At 41.8% G+C, this 23418-nt stretch overlaps 1 protein-coding gene across 1 annotated transcript in view; it reads right to left on the bottom strand.

The window, feature by feature from the left end:
* Window positions 1–20529, bottom strand: part of FARP1 (FERM, ARH/RhoGEF and pleckstrin domain protein 1) — a 400915-nt gene extending 380386 nt beyond the window's left edge. The window contains exon 1 of the mRNA XM_054574324.1: window positions 20031–20529. The gene's annotated coding sequence lies outside the window, so the exon portion shown is untranslated. The remainder of the gene's footprint in view (window positions 1–20030) is intronic.
* Between the last annotated feature and the right edge of the window lie 2889 nt (window positions 20530–23418).

Raw genomic sequence — 23418 nt, 5'->3', positions numbered from 1 at the left:
AAAGCAACATTAAGGAGGGGAAAATTCACAACACATATGTACACTATATTACAAATTGGGGAAAAAAAATAAACATTGTAAAAAAAATCTAAAAGTTTAAAATGCCAGATGTTGATAACGGAGGAGGGTAGAATGTACATGGGAACGTTCTGTACTTTCCAATTTGCGATGAACCTAAAACTGCTTTAAATAATAAAGTTGATTTGTTTTAATTAAGGGAGGAAAAAAAACCATATAAAGTGAAAACAGAGAAAGTAATGTCCGTATGTGTGTGTGTGTGTGTGTGTGTGTGTGTGTTTTGCCAAACTACCTGTCTTCACTTTTCATTATTTCTATGATGATCTTACTATCTTTGGAATTTAAAAGACACGCACACAAAACAAGGTTATTTTTAAATGTTTTATTAATAAATATTGTTAAACACAGCCATTTCCCACATGAAATATATAAGGCTAGACTTGTGATCTCTTTAGGACAAGCAGAACACTCAGCCATTCTGCAAGCAATGCAGGGGAGAGGCAACCAGCATCACCCTGCACCAGGCTGGCCCATGCTGCAGTCCTGCACTGTGCTGCACTGGCCCCTGCAATCAAGTGATGACCAATAGCACCTACTTGCCAGAGGACTGGCATTGGCCTTTGGGGAAAGCATCATTTCACAGCTCCTTTATTATGTAGCTTTAATTCAAAAACAGAAATCCTCCCTGTCCCTGACCACCCCAAAACATTAGCACTGAGCTATTGTACAAAATCCCCAGCTTCCTGGCCATGGTTACTATAACAGGTCTTCACTGTACCTGAGTCTCAGTTTCTCAAAGCCAAACTGCTTTGAGTAACCTATGGCACTATTAGCACAGGCAGCTAGCTATCAATAAAGGAGAGAAGCAAAGGGAATCAGACATTAAGCATAATCAACTGGGGAGCATAAGCTTGATCCATCATGAAGTAACAGCTTCATATACTCACTAGAGGATCAGAGCACTGCCCCTCAAAGGGGATTAACAACTCTCCATCATACAGATAGGAAGGACCATTTTTTCAATCTCCCCCAAACCACTGGCCCAGACCACTATGGGGAGTAATGAGCACATATGCAGTACAAGTCAAAATGGCACAGGCGGAGGTGCTTGACCATAGAGGCCTGTCAGTCTAACCGGGGAAAGGGATCAATTGGGTGGGAGATGGACCCATCAGAAGCCCTCAGAAGCTTGGGAAGACTGGGAAGCTGAATGGTTTTTCCTAAAAAATGCCTGGTCCTTCCAAAGCTCAAAATAATATAACCCAGCTTAACAAGGAAGCGTTCGCGTGCACTCTCTCCAACACACCCTTTCCCTGTTCATTAGGGAATTCTCTCCAGAGCAACGATGTGGGTCTAGCAGCCACGTGGACTCCAAATACAGATTCCAATCGAGATGTGAGTACAGCAGCATAGCTCGGAATACCACTAAGCTACCTGGACAGGGACTGAGACCACCCACCAGCTGTGGGGACTCCAAAGGACTAAGTTTTAATATGAAACAGAAACTCTGGACACTAGCATTTGTTTTGGCCTTGATGAAGACAGAATTGGACTTTTTCCATGGCAGGATGAACAGAGGTGGGACACGGGGGAAGCCTTCTATTTCTGCCTGAATAAATCTTGCCACACTACGATCTCCCTTGTGTGGGTCCATGAAATGCTTTTCCCACAATTTTTCTGAAAAAGCCCCACATCCACCAACAACAGTACCAATAACTGTATCTATCAGGGGCAGAAAAGTATCTTTTAAGGTGAAGTTAAGGTATGTCTTTTTTACCTATCCCTTAGAATGCCCTGAAGGGGGGAAAAATAGTATTACAGTGCTAAAAACATTGATGAAATTCTCTGTTGGCTGATTAAACCACCATCCTGTGACTCCAGAATTGCTTGCTACTTGGGACTAAGAGGCAGGTGAGGTCCTTGCCCCAGGTGCAAAACTTAAGGGGGCACCAAAATGCTCCATAATTAAGATAATCTTTTTTAATGAATATTTTCAAAATCAAGAGTAAAAAAAAATTTCACTATGAACAAAATAACACAATTTTTAAATAAAGACAGGATCTGACCCTGAACTTGTAGGAACAATTTCACCACATCTTCATTTCAGCATGCTCAGTTATAGCTGTCCTGGTAAAAGATCCCAAACTGAGCATAGAGAAGTTTGTGGACTTTAGGAAAACCTGATTTCACTTATTTAACTGTTTGACCTTGGGCTTGCTACCCAATAATCTAAGTTTCAGTTTCCTCTTCTTTAAAATGGACATAATACTTTCCTCTTTGAATAAAATAAAAATATATGCCAATTTCACTGTCTAGCCCACTGCATAGTACCTAGTAGGAAACTTGAAATCCATACAGCATCACACTTGCTATCCCAATTGCAAGGAGAAGCCAGAACATGTGTGGTTATATGCTAGTTACCCTTCTACCTCACACAGTAGACTTTCAAGTAATTTTCAGGGGATGGTTCTGATCCGTTATTGGATTTTCCCTACTGTCCCAATGAACAAAGATTTTCCTTATTTTCTCTTCAGTTTTTAGAACTGATGGTTATTCCCAGAACAGAATAATAAAGAGAGTGAGGGAGGACTGGAGAACTAGGATGATGCCAACCCTGGTAAGCTCCTCAAGATGAACAGGCAGGTGATGGCCAAATAGCATAGCACGACCAGAAAACAATACAACCTCTTTAATTCTCAGAACTTTCCTTCCAACAGCGAAGTACGGTCATTTTTTAAAAAGATTTTATGTATTCATTTAATTTTTTACCTTTTATTTTCTTGTTTTTTTAATTATTCAAATACATTTGTCTCCATTTTCCCAACATCACTTTCCCCTCTCCCACCCACCCCCACAACCCACTGTCAATTCTTCCCCACTTTGTCCTTTATACATGTTCCTTGAATTGACCCTTCCCCATTTTTTCCCGTTATCCCCCTCCCTTGTCCCTCTCGTTACTGTAGGTTTGTTTTTTCTTTCAGTGTTGCTAGTTATATTTTTCTTGCTTGCCTGTTTTGCTGATTAGGTTCCATTTATAGGTGAGATCATATGGTATTTGTCTTTCACTTCCTAGCTTATTTCGCTGAGCATAATGCTCTCCAGTTCCATCCATGCTCTCACTAAGGGTAGTAGCTTGCTCTTTCTGCTGCATAGTATTCTGTTGTGTAAAAGTACCATAGTTTTTTGATCCACTCATTATTGATGAGCCCTTAGGTTGCTTCCAGCACCTGGTTATTCTAAATTGTGCTGTAATAAACATTGGAGTGCACAGGTTCTTTTGAATTGTTGTTTTGGGATTGTTACGGTATAATCCCAGCAGTGGAAAAGTTGGGTCAAAAGGCAGTTCCATTTTTAGCTTTTTGAGGAGATTCCAAACTGTTTTCCACAATGGCTGCACCAGTCTGAACTTCCACCAACAGTGTACTAGGGTTCCCTTTTCTCCACAACCTCGCCAGTGCTGGTTGTTTCTTGATGTCTTTATGATGGCCATTCTGACCAGAGTGAAGTAGTATCTCATTGTGGTTTTAATTTGCATTTTTCTGATGGCTAGTGATGCTGAGCATCTTTTCATGTCTTTGAGACCTGTGTATGTTCTCCTTGGAGAATTGTCTGTTCACATCCTTTGTCCATTTTATAATTGGATTTTTTGTCTTCCTGGTGCAGAATAGTGAGTTCTTTATTAATTTTGGAGATCAAAGCTCTGTCCAAGATATCATTGGCAAATATATTTTCCCATACGGTTGGTTCCCTTTTCATTTTGATGTTTTTTTGGCCATGCAGAAGGTTCTTACTTTGATGAAGTCCCATTTGTTTATTCTTTCCTTTATGTCCCTTGCTCTAGGGGACATGTCAGTGAAAATATTGCTGTGTGGAATATCTGAGAGTCTCCTCTAAGAGTTTTATCATGTTGTGACTTCTATTTAAGTCTTTTATCCATCTTGAGTTTATTTTTGTGTATGGTGTAAGTTGGTGGTCGAATTTCAATTTTTGGCATGTAGCTTTCTAGCTCTCCCAGCACCATTTGTTGAAGAGGCATTTTTTACTCCATTATAAGTTTCTGCTCCCTTTGTCGAATTTAATTGACCATAGAGACATGGGTTTATTTCTGGGCTCTCTACTCTGTTCCATCGATCTGTATGTCTGTTCTTATACCAGTTCCAGACTGTTTTAATTACAGTGGCCCAGTGATACAGTTTGATGTCAGGAGATCCCTCCTACTTTGTTCTTCTTTCTCAAAATTCCTGCAGCTATGCAGGGATAGTTCATGGTTCCATATAAATTTTTGAAAGGATTGTTCTATACATGTGAAGTATGTCATGGATATTTTGAATCAATAAATTGCTTTGGGTAGTATGGACATTTTGATGATGTTAATTCTTCCAATCCAAGAAAGCAGTATATGCTTCCATTTATTTGTATCTTCCTTAATTTCTTAAGTGTTGTGTAGTTTTCTGAGTACAGGTCGTTTATCTCCTTAGTTAAGTTTATTCCTAGGTACTTTATTTTTCTTGTTGCTATTGCAGATGGGATTTTTTCCTCATTTCTGATTCTGGTATTTCCTTGGTGGTGTACAAAAATGCCTTCGATTTATGAATATGACTTTGTATCCCACTATTTTGTCAAATTCACTTATTTGGTCAAGAAGTTTCTTGGTGGAGTCTGTGGAGTTTTCTATGTACACTATCAAGTCATCTTCTAATTATTACAGTTTTACTTCCTCCTTTCCAATTTGGATGACTTTTATTTCTTTACTTCTCTGATTACTGTGGCTGGGACTTCTAGTACTTTTTTGAATATAAGTGATCATAGCAGACAACCTTGTCTTGTTCCCAATCTTAGTGGGAAAGCTTTTAGTTTTTGCAAACTTAGTATGATGTTTGCTGTAGGTATTTCATATATGGTCGTTATTATGTTGAGGTATGCTCCCTTTATTCCCACTTTCCTGGGTGATTTTATCATAAATGGGTGCTGTACCTTATCAAATGTTTTTTCTGCATCTCTTGATATGATCATGTGATTTTTTTGTTTCATTTTGTTTATGTGATGTATTACATTGATTGATTTGTGAATACTTAACCAGCCTTGCATCCCTGAGATGGATCTCACATGATTATGGTGGATGGTCTTTTTAATGTATTGCTGGATGCAGTTTGCCAATATTTTGTTGAAGATTTTATTGTCTATGTTTATCAGCCATATTGGCCTGTAGTTTTCTTTCTTTCTTGTGTCTTTATCTGGTCTTGGGATTAGGGCCATTATGGCCACATAAAGAAAGTTTGGGAGTCTTCCCTCTTCCTGGATTTTTGGGACTAGTCTGAGAAAAACAGGGTTAGCTCTTCGTTAAAATTTTGTAAAATTCTCCTCTGATATGATCTGGTCCAGGGCTTTTGTGTGTTGGGAGTTTTTGATTACTGCTTTAATTTCACCACCTTTTATTGGTCTGTTCAGGCTTTCTGCTGCTTCTTCATTCAGTGTTGAAAGGTTATATTTTTCTAGAAATTTGTCCATTTCACACAGGTTTTCAAATTTCCTGGCATATAATTGTTCATACTAATTTCTTACAATCTTTTGTGTTTCTTATAGAATCAGTTGTAATTTCTCTTTCATTTCTGATTTTACTAATTTCAGTCCTCTCCCTTTTTTTCTTGATGAGTCTGCTTAAAGGCTTGTCGATTTTGTTTGTCTTTTCAAAGAACCAGCTCCTGGACTTGCTGATCCTTTGAATTGTTCTTTTTGTCTCTATGTCATTCAATTCTGCTCTGATCTTGATTGTTTCCTTCCTTCTACTTGCTTTGGGCTTTACTTGTTGCTGTTTCTCCAGTTCTTGAAGATGTAGGGTTAGGTCGGTTATTTGAAATGTTTTTATCTTTTTTAAGTAGGCCTGTATTGGTATGAACTTCCCTCTCAGGATTGCCTTTGTTGTGTTCCATAGGTTTTGGACTGTTGCGTATTCATTTTCATTTGTTTCCAGAAATTTTTTGATTTCTTCCTGGGACTCATTATTGACCCATTCATTGTTTAATAGCATGCTATTCAGTCTCCGTGAGTTTGAATGTTTTTGAGTTTTCCCTTGAGGTTGGTTTCTAGTTTTAAGTCCATGTGGTAGAAGAAAATGCTTACCATGATTTCAGTTTTCTTGAATTTCTTGAGGTTTGTTTTATTCCCTATCATGTGGTGTATCTTTGAAAACATTCCATGTGCATTTGAAAAGAATGTGTATTTTGCTTCTTTGGGATGAAAGGTTCTATATGTGTCAGTTAAGTCCATCTAATGCATTGTTCAGTTCCATAACATCCTTCTTGATATTTTGTTTGGAAGATCTATCCATTGTTGACAATGGGGTGTTAAAATCCCCTACTATCAATGTGTTACTGTCTATATCTTTCTTGAAGTCCTCCAATATTTTCCTTATGTATTTGGGTGCTCCTTTGTTGGGTGCATATAAGTTTACAATGTTTATGTCTTTTGATGGATTCCCCCTTTGAGTATTATATAGAGTCCTTCTGGGTCTTTTTCAATGGACTTTGTTTTGAAATCTATTTTGTCTGATATAAGTATTGCTACCTCTGCTTTCTTTTCCTTTCCATTTTTTGGAATACTTTTTCCATCCCTTTACTTTCAATCTGTGTAGGTCTTTGATCTGAGTAGGTATCTTATAGGCAGCATATGTGCGGGTCATTTTTCCTATCAATTCAGCTATCCTATGTCTTTTGACTGGAACATTTAATCCATTTATATTTAAAGTTATTGATAGGTACTTAATCATTTTTTCCCTTTAACCTGTGTTCCTATTTTTCTCACTTTTTTTTTTCAATCATCTTAAAGTAGACCCTTTAGCATATCTTACAGTGCTGGTTTGGTGGAGGTGTATTCTTTTAGCCTTCTTTTGTCTAGGAAACTCCTTATTTTATCTTCCATTTGAATTGAGAGCCTTGCTGGATAGAGCACTCTTGGTTGCAGGCCCTTGCTTTTCATTACCTGGATTATTTATTGTCATTCCTCCTGGCTTGTAGTGTCTCTGTTGAGAGGCCAGCTGCCAGCTATATCAGGACTCTCTTGTATGTTACTACCCATTTGTCCCTTGCTGCCTTTAGGGTTCTCTCTTTGTCTTTGATATTTGCCATTTTAATGATGATGTGTCTTGGAGTGGGCCTCATTGTGTTTCTCTTGAATGGGACCCTCTGGGCTTCTTGACCTTGCATCACTTTTTCTCTCCTCAAATTGGGAAGTTTTCCATCATTACTTTTTCAAACAGGTTCTCTATCCCTTCCTCCTCTTCTTTTTCTTCTGGTATCTCTATTTCATGGATATTATTACGTTTCAGGTTGTTCTGTATTTCTCTCAATGCCTCTTCATTCTTTTTGAGTCTTTTTTCAGTTTCCTGCTCTTTTTGGGAGCTTTTTTCCACCTTATCCTCCAGCTCACTGATTCGGTCCTCTGCTTCATCTATCCTGCTTTTGATTCCTTCTACTGTGTTCTTCAATTCAGAAATTGCAGTTTCCTCTCATCTCTTATTGATAGTTTCTGTGTTCTTTTTCATGCTGATAGAGTTTGCAGTAAGTTCCTTGCAGCTTCTTCAGAATCATTGTTTTGAACTCCGTATCTGATAGTTGACTTGACTCTATTTCATTTAGTTCTCTTTCTGGGGATTCCTCCTTTCCCTTCGATGAGGGGGTATTTCTTTTTCTTCCCATTATTTGTGAGAGTCTTCTTTTTTTGCCTTTGCTTCTTAAATTGACCTGGCCTGACTTCCTGACTTTGTAGTGTGAACTTGTATGGTAGGAGACCACTGTTTTTTCTTTCTGAATCTGCCTCTGATGATGTCGGCTGTTGACCCCATGTGACCTTAGGAAGGCTGTTCGAGACTTTCAGGAATCTACTCTCTGTGGCTGTCTCCTTCAGTTGTTAATCTACTCACTCTGCACTAAGTAGTCATACTTAGGCACCGCAGTGCAGGGCAGAATCCCTCCTGTGGGCGGGGGTTAGGGAAGTGGTCTGCCTGAGCAAGATGGCTGTTGCTCTATGGGGGAGGAGTTAGTCCCAGAATCTCTCTGGCTATTCCCTCAGTTCTCTCCTCAAAGTCTTCCTCCCTAGTCTCTCCTCAGGTGTCTCTAGCCCACACTGCTCCCACCTTTGCCACAGCCCATGGTAAGTGGCTGCAAATAAAAATTTATGTGTTGGCCCTTTAAACAGCTCTTTGCGTCTCCAGCTGCCTGTCTCTGGCAGAGAGCAACTCTGCCACGTTTCATAGCTGGCTGTTATCTGTGTACTTTTTGGGCTCTGGTGCTGTAGGCTGGAGATCCCTGTTTATGATTTAGACCCCACTCTTCTCTAGGGGATCCAAATAGCCATTTAAATATCCCTCGGCACTGCCATCCATGGGCGCACCACCTGTCTTCTCAAGTTTCCACTGTACTCCTTACCAGTCAGGTTGTGCTAAAGCTGGTTCTTCTGTCTTTCCAAGGTTATGGGGCATCTCTCTCAGTATCATTCATTTGTTTGTTCCAGATGATTTCTCCACAATTTAATTGTAATTCCAAATTGGTCCTGGGAGGAGGTCAGTGTGACTTCCATTCACTCCTCTACCAACCTGCCCTCTGGCCATTTTTAAAATAAAAGGAATCATCCCTGCAGTTCTTGCTAATTTACCTAAAAAAATTTTTTTTTCCTAAATTTTTTTTTACCTAAAAAATTTACTTGGGAGAAGGAGCTGTTTCTCCATCCTGTTCCCCTACTATAGGCACTAAGTCTTACTGCCAACTTTGGATCTGATAAAGCTGACTCTCTGATTTATTTACATGACCTGAGAATTACTACTCTCAAATGGTACCTAGAATCTCAGTTCAGACTTAGGAGTCATTCTCCCTCCTAAACAAAAGCACCCCACTGATCTGGGCCACAGGCCTCAGGCAACCTTGAACTTCCAAATCACAAATAAATACCTTTTGGGAACATGTGTAAAGGATACATGGACAAAGTCAAAGGGGGGTAGAATTGAGGGTGGGAGGTGTTGATGGGTGGTCAGGGTGGACTGGTGGGGGGAAAATGGAGACAACTGTACTTGAATAACAATAAAAAATAAATACCTCTTGATAGCCTACTCCCTTTGAAAACCACATCTCACTCAAGTGTCATGAACATTTATACTCCTTTGTTATGTGTTTTGGAAACACTTGGATGAAGAAAATGGTCTTCAGTAGATGGTTTCAATAACACAGCAGGAAAAGATATGCAATGCCCAAAGTATGTCTCATGTGACTATATACCTATGTAGACAGGCTTGGCTTAATCTTCAGAAAAAAAAATCTTAAAAGGTTTTCCTGTTCTGAATCTCTAAAAAATAATTTACTTTTATCTTGTCAAATAATATGGCTGGCTGGCTAATTATAAAAACAATAAAAATTTATTACAGGACATTTAAAAAACAAAAAGGAAGCCCTGGCTGGTGTGGCTCAGTGGACTGAGCGCTGGCCTGCAAACCAAAGGGTCGCTGGTTCAATTCCCAGTCAGGGCACATGTCTGGGTTGTGGGCCAGGTCCCCAGTATGGGGTGCGCAAGTTTCATCCACACACTGATGTTTCTCTCCCTTTCTTTCTCCCTTCTTCCCCTCTCTAAAAATATATAAATAAAATTTTAAAAAAAGAAAACAGAAAGGAAAAATAAAAAAAAACACTCATTTTAGTCCTATCCAAAGAAAACTACAGGTTAGAAAAAAAACTATTCTCAATGTACATAAATACATATCTTACATAGAATTTTAAACATATGTACTCATCTCTTAAGTAGCAAACAAAATATAACAACAAAAGAAGAGGTAGGTGACGCCCAGACACAAAAGTTCAACAAACAGCATTAGAAGTAACCTCAGACCCACATTATCCTGCAGAATGCCAAGGGGAAACCACATTTTACAAAGAAATATAAATAATTTGTGACAAAGTGTACATTTTAACAGACTTAAGCTTCAGCAAGCATTTATTGAGAACCTACTAAGTTCAGGGAATTTTGCCAGACACTGGAAATGCAGAGGTGTAAAATACTGATGTAGAATTTGCTCTCAATAAATGGGGAAAGACTTTATGAGCTTCTTTCCTGGCTCTGCCAGTTATAAGCTGTGACTGAAAATCAGTGAGGTTGGAGTGTTTAAATGAGTTTATACACATAAAGTAATTAGAACTTGGCCTGAGACTCAGAAGTGCTCAATAAGAATTAGTGCTCAAATAAATAAAATGGGTGGAGAAGAGAGAAAACACACTGGTAGAAACCCAGAGGGTCCAGGTTAGCAGCAAAGATAGAAGTTAGCCTTAGGAGGGACTTCTGGAAGGAGGTGGGCAGGAACTGGGTGGACATCAAAGAAGAGAGAACTGGGTAAAAAGCTCTTGCATTCCAAGCAGAGGAAACAGAAGGTGTAGAGATGAGAGAATGTGAGAGAGGAGGGCTCCTGTGGCTTGCTTTAGGAACACAGATCAGCACAAGGGTGGAAGGCAAGTCAAGGGAAAGGGCAAAATAAAGGAGACGTGGAAAGAAAATGGGACAAAGACTCCAGATTTCCTTCAGCTGCCCTTCTTTTCAGTTACAGCATTAACAGGCAGTTACATTATTCCACATTACAATCACTTCAAAAAGGAAAGCTTTTTAGATTATGCCAATAAAGCCAAAGGTTGTTGATTTATGTATTTCTAAATTATTTTTATAAGAATTTTCTATTTAAAAAAAAAAAACAAAAAACCTCTATAAAGAGGCAGTACACCTGCTTTCCAGATATCCCTAAACTCATCAGTAATGTCTCTCAGAGTCCTTCCAGTCCTATATAGCAGACCTCAAATGACACATTTATTATCTGGGGAGTATCATTAAAAATAAATACCTGAGAACAAGACTGAGGAATTTGGTCTTTGCTAATGTACAATGACTGGATTTCCTCTTTTAAGAAAGGAAAAAAATTCAAAACATACACAGAATCTAAACCGAAAGAAGTTGTGACCAACATCTTTGGTAAAAATTATGTTGTTACTACTCAACATGTTTATCTTTGTTATGTTCTGACAGTTAAGATTCATAGCTTTATGGCTTAATAATACAAACAGCACCTACCATGTCATGAGCTTTTTATAAATTGACAGGTAGTTCTTTTTTATATATTAATTCCCCCCCAAAATTTTAAATTCTCGAAATTCCAAATCGTAAAAAGTGATCACCAAGACTTTACAAGCAACTTATTTAGAATCCATGTTTGATTTGTACTTCCATAGGTATTATTCAGTAGATATTATTGTCTCCATTTGTTAAAATATGAGAGGAAACTGGAACTCAGAAATGAAATTGCTTTCTCTAGACCAAGCAACTGCTGAGTGGGAAAGCTGGGTTGAACACAGGCTGCTCAGGTCATATGGTAGCCAGCTTCCACGATGATCTCCAAAGATTCTTGTCTCCTGGCATCCACACCTTGGTGTAGTCCCTTTCCCCTGAATCACAGCTGGCCTGCGTGACCAAGAATACTATGGAAGTGACTCTGAATGGCAGAATTCCAAGGGATTTTGACTTTCTTTTATATGTGAATACTTTTCTAATCCTGTCACAATGAACACACTACAAAGTGAACACTAAAATAAACAAATAAGCAAATAAAAACATATTTCTTTATTCAAAACTCAACTCAAGTGCTACATCTTCCAACAAGAATCCAGTATCTTACTATCCTGAACACTTCCACTAATACCATTACCTTCTGAAAGCTTTTAGCATATTCTACTTTTTATTATAATTATCTAGATACTTCTCCCATCCGACCTAGCTGTTATACTCTGAGCACAAAAACTGAACTCCATTTTTGTGGCACCAACAGTAACTATTTTCAATATATCAATAGATGTTTGGTAAATACCTGTTGACTTGATAGGCCCTTACATAAACTAAAGATAAAACAGCAGTGAATATGCAAATTGCCCTGGTCAGTTGGCCATCATGATAGTGGGGGGGAGGGGAGATGGACACTCATTTATTTTTAAAAGTTATATCAATTAAATGAAAATAGAACTATTATTGGTCTATATTCTGTGATTTGTTTACCTGCATATTTTGTTCCATTTATTTGCTTGGATTAATATTAAGGTTATTAAATCATTTAACTTTTCTTTACTTAGTGACAAATATCTGTGTCTCATTTTTTAATTTGGTAAAACTCTGGTTTTGCCTAACTCCTTACATTTCCAAGCAGCTCACTCCAATTGGACCCCAACTAGATCTCATGCCAGAGAACCAAAAGCTCAGGTCAGACTGTGAAGGAAGATATTCATCTTTGATTAATAATGTCTCACAAATCTCCTACACAATAATAAATGTGAAGATAAATGCAATTCTAGGTTGACAGACATGGCAAACACTGCCATCATTTTTCCTTAAAAGAAATGAACTACTACTCTCAAGTATGCCCTGTAATCCAAACCATCAATGGTCAATTTCAAACCGATGTCCTGCATGGCCACCTTAAAAGGAGAGGTAAAATTCATGTCAACTTAGCTGCTTCATTAGCACCCATCATCAACTACCTAAAGGCCTTAAAAATAGTTCATCTCACAGTGACTTGATATGACCACTTAGTAGTCACTTTTCACATAATTAAAGGGCAGAAACTCCTTTTCTCATAGGTAATGTAAAATGGTAGGTGAAAAATAAAGTCTTCCAATAAATTTATCAGTCAGGATGCTTTAATAAATTTTTTTTTGATTTATTGATTTTAGAGGGGAAGGTCAGGAGAAAGAGAGGGATACAAACATCAATGCGAGAGAGAAACATCAATTGGTTGCCCCCTCATGCCTCCAGACTGGGACCAAACCCACAACTCAGGCATATACCCTGACTGGGAACCAACCTGTGACCCCTCCCTTTGCAGGATAATGCCTATTCAACTGAGCCACACTGGCCAGGGCCAGTCAGGATGCTTTGGATGGCAATGACAGAATTAAAAAGTAAGTAAATTTATTGTTTAGTACAGTAAGTCCAGAGTTATATTATTTAGTATACTAAATTTACTATTATTTCATATGCTAAGCTCCAGGTACAGAAAGATCAGAGTAGTGTCACTGATGCCCACAATGATTCTGGGTCCATCTTTCAACTTCATCATCTTCTTGTCTTTATCCTAAGGCTACTCACAACGTGGATACTATGGTTGCAGGTACCTTAACCAATCTAGTCTTTGGGTCTCTTTTCAGAACACAGAAGCATTCCTCAGAAACCCCTTCAAAGACCTTCCAGGTGCTGGAGGCTCCTGGGAAGGACACTCCTTAATGCCAAAAGGAGGTTAAAGAAGCCCGTGCAGTGACTGAACTGACAACACCGAACGTGTGAGAGTATGAAGTTTGGAGCTGCAGTAGCCATTAGCCATAATAGCCTGTTAGGCTGCAGCAAGCAGTCTTATTAACCAATAGGCAACAAGCCCAAGTACAAGAAGCAATATGCTGAGAATGGCAGGATGAAAAGAAAGAACAAACCTGGGTCCTTGATGATACTGTGAACTACAACACCACAGGAAGCCCCTTCTTCGGTACTTAAGGCAACAAAATGCCTGATGGCTTAAACTGCTATTAGTCAGATATTCTAATAGTGCTAGAAGATATATGCACTTCTAAAGATTCCCTTGAGGTCTTAGGAAAGAACACCAATAACTTGCCCAAATTTCCCAAAGATGGACAATGCAGAGGACAAATCTATCTGGTTTTATTCCCAACTCTTGTTACCTTTTTAAAAAATAGATATTTTATTGATTATCAAGTTGTTTGCTTAGTTTACTTTTGTTTTTGTTTGTTGGGGTTTTTTTTAGGTTCAGTTGTTGATTGCTGTGAGTTTGTTGTCGTTTTACTATTCATAGTTTTTGATCTACTTCTTTTTCTCAGATAAGTCCCTTTAGCATTTCATGTAATAAGGGCTTGGTAATGATGAACTCCTTTCACTTGACCTTATCTGGGAAACACTTTATCTGACCTTCCATTCTTTATGATAGCTTTGCTGGATAGAGTAATCTTGAGTGTAGGTCCTTGTCTTTTATGACTCTGAATACCTCTTTCTAGCCTCTTCTTGCATGCAAGGTTTCTTTTGAGAAATCAGCTGATAGTCTTATAGGAACTCCCCTGTAAGTAACTCTTTTTCTCTTGCTGCTTTTAGGATTCTCTCCTTATCTTTAATCTTGGGTAATGTGATTATGATGTGCCTTGGTGTGTGCCTTCTTGGGTCCAACTTCTTTGGGATCCTCTGAGCTTCCTGGATCTCCTGGAAGCCTATTTCCTTGGCCAGGTTGGGTAAGTTCTCCTTCATTATTTTTTCAAATAAGTTTTCAATTTCTTGTTCTTCCTCTTCTCCTTCTGGCACCCCTATGATTTGGATGTTGGAATGTTTAAAGTTGTCCCAGAAGTTCCTAAGTCTCTCATTTTTTTGAATTCTTGTTTCTTCATTCTGTTCTAGCTGAATGTTTATCCCTTCCTTCTGCTCCCAATCGTGGATTTGAGTTCCAGTTTTCTTTCCTTCACTGTTGGTTCCCTGTATGTTTTTATTTATTTTGCTTTGCGTAGTCTTCACTTGTTCCTCTGTTTTGCCACCTTACTCAACCAATTCAGTGATCATCCTGATTACTAGTGTTTTCAACTGTGCATCTGATAGGTTGGCTATCTCTTCATTACATAGTTCTATTTTTGGAGGTTTGATCTGTTCTTTCATTTGGGCCATATTTCTTTTTCTCAGAGTGCCTGTTATGTTGAGAGGGGCAGAGCCTTAGATATTCACCAGGGCCAGGCAACCCAGGTCACTGGGTTGTAACACTGTGTGTGAGGAAGGGGTCCAAGAGGGAGCAATGCGTCTTGCTCGGTTCTCTGACGGCTTTCAGTCATTTCCCCCACTACCCACAAGCAAATTGGGCCCTTCCAGTGCTGATTCTCGGGTGGGTGGATTTTTGTACATTCTAGGACCCTGTGGGTTGCTCCAACGGCCTCTCCTGTGAGGCTGAAAGTTTCTCTTGCCGCTGCAACCCCCACAGGTTTTTACCTCCAGAGGTTCTGAGGCTTTCTTTTCCCTCACTGGAACCTTGGATTGTTTGGTCTGTCTCTATCCCCAGCTGCTCCTCCTGGTTTATATGCATGCAAATGCGGGTCCACCCAGATAGTCAGCCACAGGCTGCCAGCCACAGCCTTGCCTGTCTGGTCCTCCAGCTGCCACCTTGCCACGCGTCCTCTCTACCCTGGCTGCCTATCTCCGCCCCTCCAACCAGTCTAAATGAATGTTTATACTTTAGCTTCTTGGTTGTCAGACTTCCATACAGTTCAGTTTTCCGGCAGTCTAGTTATTTTTTTATTTTTAAATTTGTTGTTTCCTTCTTTTGTTTGTATAAAGAGGCAAAGTGTATCTACCTACTCCTCCATCTTGGCCAGGAGTACAGTAAATAAATAAAATCTTTAAAAAAAAAAAAAAGAAAGAAAGAAAACAGATCACACAAAGACTTGTTCACAAATGTTCACAGCAGCTCTATTCATGATAGTCCAAACTGGAAACAACCAGAGTGGCCACAGGTGAGTAGATAATCAAACTGTAGGATATCCAGACACTGAAATACTACTGAGCAATAGAAAAGAATAAAGTGATAAGATGAGAGGGAAGAGGGGGATGCAGTAAAAAAAGAGAAAGGAGTAAAAGTAAAGAAGAAAAAAGAAATTACACCTAGACATAGTGAAAATACAGAGTACCTAAAAACAGCCAAGGAGAAATGACAGGCTATTTACAAATATATATATATTAGCCTGACAGCCAAAATGACAGCAACAACAATGGAACCAAAAATTAGTTGACTGATATAGGAAAAACAATCCTGGTAATTTAACATCCAAGAACAGATATTTAAAGGCACACAAAAACTGAGGTTACCACCAAGAAATGCTCACTAATGGAACATCTGAAAAATATTTCTCTGAAAGAAGGAATATTATCACAGAATCAAGTTTCAACATATAAGAAAACATGGTGAGCACATTAAATCTATACAGACAAGAACTATATAAAACAACAATAACAATTTGAGGGAGGCTAAGAAATAAGGATATATAAAAGAACAGGCACTAAAAGGTTAACGGTAGGTTTGGGTGGTAGGTCATAGAATTTCAGATAAGTTTTACTTTCTTCTTCATGCTTTTATTGTCTGATTTTTAGAATAAACCTGAAATTTTTTTTTACAATATTACACTGCTTTAAAGAGTAGTTTAAATTTTTAGATTAGAATGAAACAGAATCAAAATCAAATATCAAATTTTAAAATTCCCAGAACAGCCACCTATCAGTGCTAATATCAAAATTCCCTTAGAAATTTTAAAGATAAATTTGAAAGGAAATCAAAAACCAGGCTTATTTATTCACTCAACGAGTATTCACCAAAGGTTTGCTGTGTGCCAGGGACTACACTAGATCTTGAATTAATAGGATGAGAACAAAAAATGAAAGTCATTGTCATACCAGATTTATAAATCTTCTTACAAGATATCTGTATGGAAAATAAAAAGTCTATATGTAAAGTGAAGTAACTCTTTTGGCAAGGTTGGCAAGGAATGTTACTGTAAAAGATATATAAAGGCAATAGTTAAAGGCAATCTAGTTTGACCTGTGGTTTTTTTTGTTTGAAAATGTGTGCACAAATATGACAATTTTACACATGAAATTAATTCAGTGTCAGTGAATTATTCAGTGTCAGTGATGTATTCTGACATTACTTTAATTGACAGCCTTGCAGTTTGTCTATGATATCCATTCCACATTAAAATTAGAAAACTACAGTTCCTGGCTGGCATAGCTCAGTGGGTTGAGCATTGGCCTGTAAACCAGAAGGGTGCCAGTTCAATTCCTGGTCAGGGCACATGCCTGCGTTGTGGGCCATGTCCCCAGATAGAGGTGTGTAAGAGGCAACTGTATTTGATGGTCCCTGACTTATTTCACAAGTATCAAAAACTTAGAGCACTGTATTAAATATATATCAATTGTTCACTTTTGTTCAAAGTACCCACTTTGCAAAACACTTAACTGACTTAAACCACTACAAACGCAGCCTATAAAAGGCCAGTTGTCCCACTTCATACTAAACATTTTCTGGGGGCTTCTTGATTAAAAACAAAGGTGCATTTGGAGTAAAAGGACTGACAAAATCAGTATTTCAAGTAACCTGAATGAAAACAGTTGGGCTCTGATCATGATGGACATGTGGAAGTGGTTAACACAGTAACCTGGCAGAAACAGAGGGTGCAGGGACTATGATGAAGTGAGACCACAGCAGAAACCCTTGCCGCTAAAGAACAGGAAAAGAAAATGATCCACCACTTCCCAGGCTTGGTGAGCCCTCCTTTCAATGGAGAGCACCAAACGATAAAGGAGACAGACACAGGAACCTGCAAGTCCTCCACCTCTCCCCAGGCAGTGGTAACCAACACCTGGAATTCCTGTGTTGAAAGAACTGAATCAACTGTATTTTGGGATTATATGCGCCCCTCTCTTACCTGTAGCATCTTCAGTTAGGGGGGAAAGTGCATTCCTCAAAATTCTAGGCAGTTCTCTGCAATAAGCATGGCCAGTTACAAGTCCTTTATTTCAAATGCCTGGTACGCCATACTGTCCAAGCATTTAGCCAGGTACCTATGAATCCATAAAACTTCACTCATCTGCTGGAAAAGTCAAAATGCCACCCTTCCTAAAGAGCATTCAGCAACCAAACAAGGTTCTTGTCTTTTCTCCAGTGTTCTCTACCTCTTCTAGGGTAGGAATGAGTTTTCCCTTTTGATTATATCATAAGTATTCTCTTCATAAATATGCATCATTTTCCAAATGAATTAAACTCTTCAATGCTCAATGAATGCTAGAGGATTAATTCCACTTTTTGGGAAAAAAAAGTTCAATATTCTTATTTAATTCTTATCTTTTTAAAAAGCCATTTTCTTGGAAAGTTTCTTTCATGAAAAGCAAAACAAAAATGTTCACCCATGTTTTTTATAGTCTCACTTCTGAAATAATTGCCATAAACCAGAAGAAAATTGTCTAGGATAGATTTTTAAATCTCCTTTTAGTAAATTTGGCAATAGAGGAACATTAATATTCTTTTATGATCCAAGGAATTAAATCCATGTATAAACTCCAGGACAAGACTATCATTGTAAAAGGAGCATTATAAACCTAACTCCAGAATTTCTGCAGGGACACAACTCTTAAATTAAAAAACCACACCCCAGCTCACAGGGGGCTTGCTATAGAATCTGTGACCCTAAGGGGTACAGCTACAACATAACCAAGTACTTCAAGTTTCCCATCAGCATAAAAGATACAACAGATTCTGGGAAGAGCTGGGCTGGAAAGGAATCACTATCTTCCCCAACACTTCACTCATCAAGCCAGCCACTGGCCAATAATGTGTCTATTTATCTTACCCAGAAGCAGATCTATTAGCCAGACATTCTAAAAACACAAATGTTTCATTGTGCTTGGAGTAACTCCAATATTGGTGCCTTGCTGCAGAACGATGCTGCAGGAATATAAAGTGAGCCATGTGGATGCTAAGCCCACATATGAAGTGCATCATCACAAACTGTAATACCCAGAAGACCAACCCTTTGGAAAGGCTAAGTGTAAACCCCCAGCAGGAAGGCTGTGGAATGAGGGGAGAAAGCCAAATAAAGGACTCCACAAGGACCCACCAGATCCAAACAATGAGGAGAAAGCTCTCAGGACTAAAAAAGCCTGTTTAGACTGAATAAAAAAAGCAAGACAATGCTGGAGGATGTTCTGAAATGGGCTTGGCAGGTCACCACTGCAAAGCACATTAAATCTAACCCAGAGCTAGGCCAGGGTGAAGGCACATCCTGCTAAGTAAAGAAGGGGGGTGGGGAGTGCAGTCTATTAAAGCCATGGCTCAGGGGGAACGGGGAAACAGAATAGGGCCAGGCTGAGTAAGTCAAACCTGGAAAACTAACAAGAAAGACATAACAACAATAATAAAACGAAACAGCCAGAGACCAACATGGTACTTCAGAAGGTCCCAGAGACAGGCTGAAATGGATAAACTGTTCCAGATGAGACACAATCTCTCCACATCTGAAGGGGCTGATGTGATACCATGGTCCTCGTTTCTTTGTGAACCTCATCTATCTTCTTTTGGGGAACCCTGCACAAACCCCAACAGCTGCTGGACTCTAACTACCATAAACAAAATCCAAACCTATTATGGTGAACTCATTTTTTACCCTCAAATAAAACACATATGCACACTCAAAGGTCTGGCCATATCACACAGCTAAAGTTTCCGGAACTTGTATGGTAAAACCACAATCAGAAGTTGTTTGGAAACACCACAAAAATCTGTGTCCTTTGCTTTAAAATAAGAAAGGGGAAAAAAAATCTACTCTCCATAAAGGCAGGAGGTAAAAAGACAGAAAATCTAACTTAGGCATAGGGTGTGTTCCTCTTTGTCACCCACCGGAGTCTTCGCGCCGTGCGTGGGCGAGCTGGGACCACCTGGCAGCGCGGTGGCACCCACACTAGCGGCCACCTTCCCGGCCCACGATCTGCTTCAGGGGCCGAGATTGCTGCCAGAGGTCCGGAAGCGGCGTCCGGCGCTGTCACGGCGCTGGGTGGGATGGGACGAAAAGGGAGGAAGGGCGCCATAGAGTGGGGGAGGCGAGAGGAGGGCGCAGGCAGAGACAGGCAGCCTGAGTCCTCGGAGGTGAGGAAGGTGAAAAGGGCGCCGCGAAGCCCAGAGGCCTCGAGCTCCTGCTATTGTTGCCGGGGCTGCCCTGGGCCCAGCGGGCAAATCTCCCGCCTTAGATGGGGAAGCCGGGTCCCACCCGCCGCACGCCCCCTCCGGGAAGGACCCTAGAGGCCATTCTACCACCTCCACCCGCACCCACGATGGGTCAGCTCCAGGCGCTGGGACTCGCACAAGTTGCCGCCCGGCTGCCCGCCCGCACCATCACGGTCATTGTTCCCCGAGCGCCTCCTACCTCCACGGCACCGGCTGCTCGCGCTCCTACTCCCGGCCTCCAGGTTCGACAGCTTCGGGCCCTCGGCTGCAGAGGGCGCGGCAGCTTTGGTCTGTGCGCGCGGCTGGGGCGCCTCGCTATTAATACCCGCGGGCTGCGGGTGCGGCGAGAGCGCGCGAGAAGGGCTGGCGGTGGCCGGCCGATGTCCGAGCCATCAAAGGTGGCGTGGGGCGGAGGGGAGGGCGGAGCAGGCACGCTGGGTGGGGAGTGTGCTCAGGGTCGCCATGGCTGCCTCGACGCCCGGCCGAGCGCCCCTTGCGAGTGGAGGAGCGGCGCAAAGCGGTCGGTGGCCGCGTCTCCAACCCCGAGACACAGCCAAGGGTCCGCAACCCCGCCTTCGCACGGGACTCACCTCCTCCAGAACCGGCGAGCGGGAAGTGAAGGCGTTCACGCCCCTCCCCGGACCTGGGCCGGCCCCTCGGCGGGGGGAGCTGGAGCGCCGCGCAGTCAGAGCCTCTGGGACAGCGGGAGAGCCACAGCCCCCTCCAGCGTTCAGGCCCACGAGCTGCTGACGGGCACGCCCCGCCCCTCTCCGCCATTGAGGCAGGTGCGCCTTGGGGCCGCGGGTCCCGGGCGCCCCTCTCCGACCTGAACGAGCACACTTTACATTTGTGCCTTACTTGTTCCAATGACCAGAGCCAGTCTCTACGCGCTGCGCCACCGAACCGAAAGCTGCAAGCGCTGGGGAATGCGCTGCGCCACCAGGGATACGCCACTGTGTCCTGCTACTGTGGCTGAAAGCGATACAAGAAGAACGCGTTACTAGGGCACGGACGAAACCGGGAGGAGCTGGAGTCCTATCGGTAGCGCAGACTTTGCAGATCGCTTGTTGAGGTCATGCATGGGGGTGCGCCGCCTGTGTACCCACCTAGGCCTTTACGATGTCGCGCGGGGAGCGGCGCTATGCTGAGACCTACCAGCACCCCTCCCTCCCAGGGCCGCAAGAGCGGGCCACTCTGGGCTGCGAGAGACTTAACCATGGAGGGGTAATTGTCTTCTGCACCCGCACCCTCCTTCAAGGGCGCATCGTCCTCCACCCCGCTGAATCCCAGGACAATCCCTCTTCCCCCTCCCCGCACAGCCCCCACCACACACACACACTCGCCCCCTCTTCGGGGGAAAGGCATGGAATGTATTAGAAGCTGGTTTGCAGATTCTTGTTTGCCTTTGGGGTTTCTGGAAGTGGATAAAGGAGGGAGCAAGATTCAGGACCGAGGAGGCAGGACCTAAGAGGGGACAGTCAGTGTCCCACCGTCCAGTGGGATCTGCTGCCTTAATATCCTCTCTTCCTGAACCTCTGGTCTCGCTTGCTCTTCCTGTCGCAGTAGACCCTCTGCTTGTGGAGGGAAAAGGTCTGGTAGCAGCAGGTTAGAAAAGAAAGCAACCCTCTGCTACTTCCCAAGACTAGTGGTCGTCTGCCTCTGAAGTCCCTGGCTCCGGAACCCTGGTCATTTTGCGACCAGTGGCCTCAAGCCCAGAGGGTAGATTTCAATCGGAGAGGCCACAAGTGAACCTGCAGATGGCTAAGGGTAGGTCAGGGGCTCCTTGAGGAGGAGTGTCTGACACAAGAGCAGGGCTTGTTAAAAGTAGGGGTATTTGTCCATAGTTAGTGTGAATGGTTTCTGGAGAGGAGCAGAGAGACATGTTTTGAGTATAAGGTACTGAACTGTATTTAAAAACAACAACAAAAAACCCCGCCTGCATATTTGGTGAAGGGGGAGGCAAAGAGGGCCATATAGGCCTCAGACCTAGAAAGAAACGGCATGTAGGTAGTTTGTGGTTGAAGAGAAACAGTGGGTTCCAGGCTTGGCTCTGATCTAACCAGCTGTGTGGCTCTAGACCAGCGGTCCACAACCTTTTTGGCACGAGGGACCCGGTTTTCCACGGACTGGGGGTAGGGAGTAGGAGGAAGAGCTCAGGTGCCGGGGACTGGGGGCGGGGGGGCGGGGGGGATGCTCTAGAAGCGAAGCTCCCTAGAGCTTCTCTTGTTCGTTGGCTTCACCTCCTGCTGTGGACCAGGTGCAGGCAGCGGCAGGGGCAGCGGCAGGGGCAGCGGCAGGGGCAGCGGCAGGGGCGGGGTGGGGCCCGGAGACGAAAGGCAGAGCTCAGGAGAGCTTCTCTGACGGCCCAGTTCCTAACAGGGCACAGACTGGTGGTACCTGTCCGGGGCCCAGGGGTTGGGGACCCCTGCTCTAGACTAAGCGTGGGTCAGAGGTTTTAGGCCAGTGACTCTGTAAGTATGGTCCTCAGACCTGCAGTAGGAGCACCTGGAAACTCAGAAGTGCAAATTATTGGGCCCCATTTCTGATCTACCTTCTCAGATTTTTCAGCCTCCTATGCATTGTAATCAGTGGGACGTCTAATTTCAACTATCTTGTCAGAGCTGAAGTGGGGGCCTGAGAATTTACATTTCTAACAGGTTCCTTGACAGTGCTGGGCCTACACTTTGAGAACCTAACCATTGTTTTAGGTTAATGGGTCTCAAATTCATAGAATCACCTAAGATTTTTTTTTTTCTTTTAAACCTCAATGCCCAGGCTTCACCCAGCCAAATACATCGGGATATCTGGAACTGGAACCCAAGCATCAGTAGTTTTAAAGTTCTGCAGGTGATTTCAATGCATAGCCAGGTATGAGAAAAATTGTCATAGACAGCGCTTTTTAAACTTTAAAATGTATGTGAGTCACTTGGGTATCTTGCTAAGGAGCAGATTATGGTTCAGTAAATTTGAGACTTTGTTTCTAACAAGCTCCAAAGTGCTGTGGTTTTTACTAGTCCAGGGATGACACTGAGGAGTAGGAAGCAAGGTGCCAAGCATACCTCACAAATAAAAAACTGTAGAACTCACAAAAAAATTTAAAAATGACATTAACCCAGTTCCTGTCTTTGCAAGACAAACATTTTCTATAGTGTTTCTTTTGTCTTCTCTCTACTCTGGAATAAGGTTTGGGCTGTTTTGCTCTTTGCATACATATGATTGTAACGCAGTAAGGTCCTCCCTTATCGCCTGGGATAGTTTTTGCGACTTTAAGTGAAACCATGGATAATGAAACCAATTTTGCCAGAGTTTCATTGATATAAACAAGAGTTACATTCCTACTCATCTCAATGTTGCAACAAAACAACATTGAACAATAAAACATTATTTGAAGACCCACTGTATATAACATCTGATGCTGTTTTATTATCTCAATATTACCAGCATTTTTTGAGGAAGGTGAATTTTAAAAGCCACCCAAGAAGGTTTGTAGGCTGAGGGTAGGAGGCTGTGGGGAAAGAGTTAATACAGGAAAGAATAGAGGGGAGGCTTGGGGGCTCCAGCTACCAGAGGTTGGCAAAGCCCCCAGC

This window comes from Pteronotus mesoamericanus, unplaced genomic scaffold (genome assembly GCF_021234165.1).
Source record: "Pteronotus mesoamericanus isolate MK-2021 breed Mesoamerican mustached bat unplaced genomic scaffold, CSHL_Meso_final contig_26, whole genome shotgun sequence".
NCBI classification, from domain to species: domain Eukaryota; kingdom Metazoa; phylum Chordata; class Mammalia; order Chiroptera; family Mormoopidae; genus Pteronotus; species Pteronotus mesoamericanus.
This window is presented reverse-complemented; position numbering and strand designations above follow the sequence as displayed.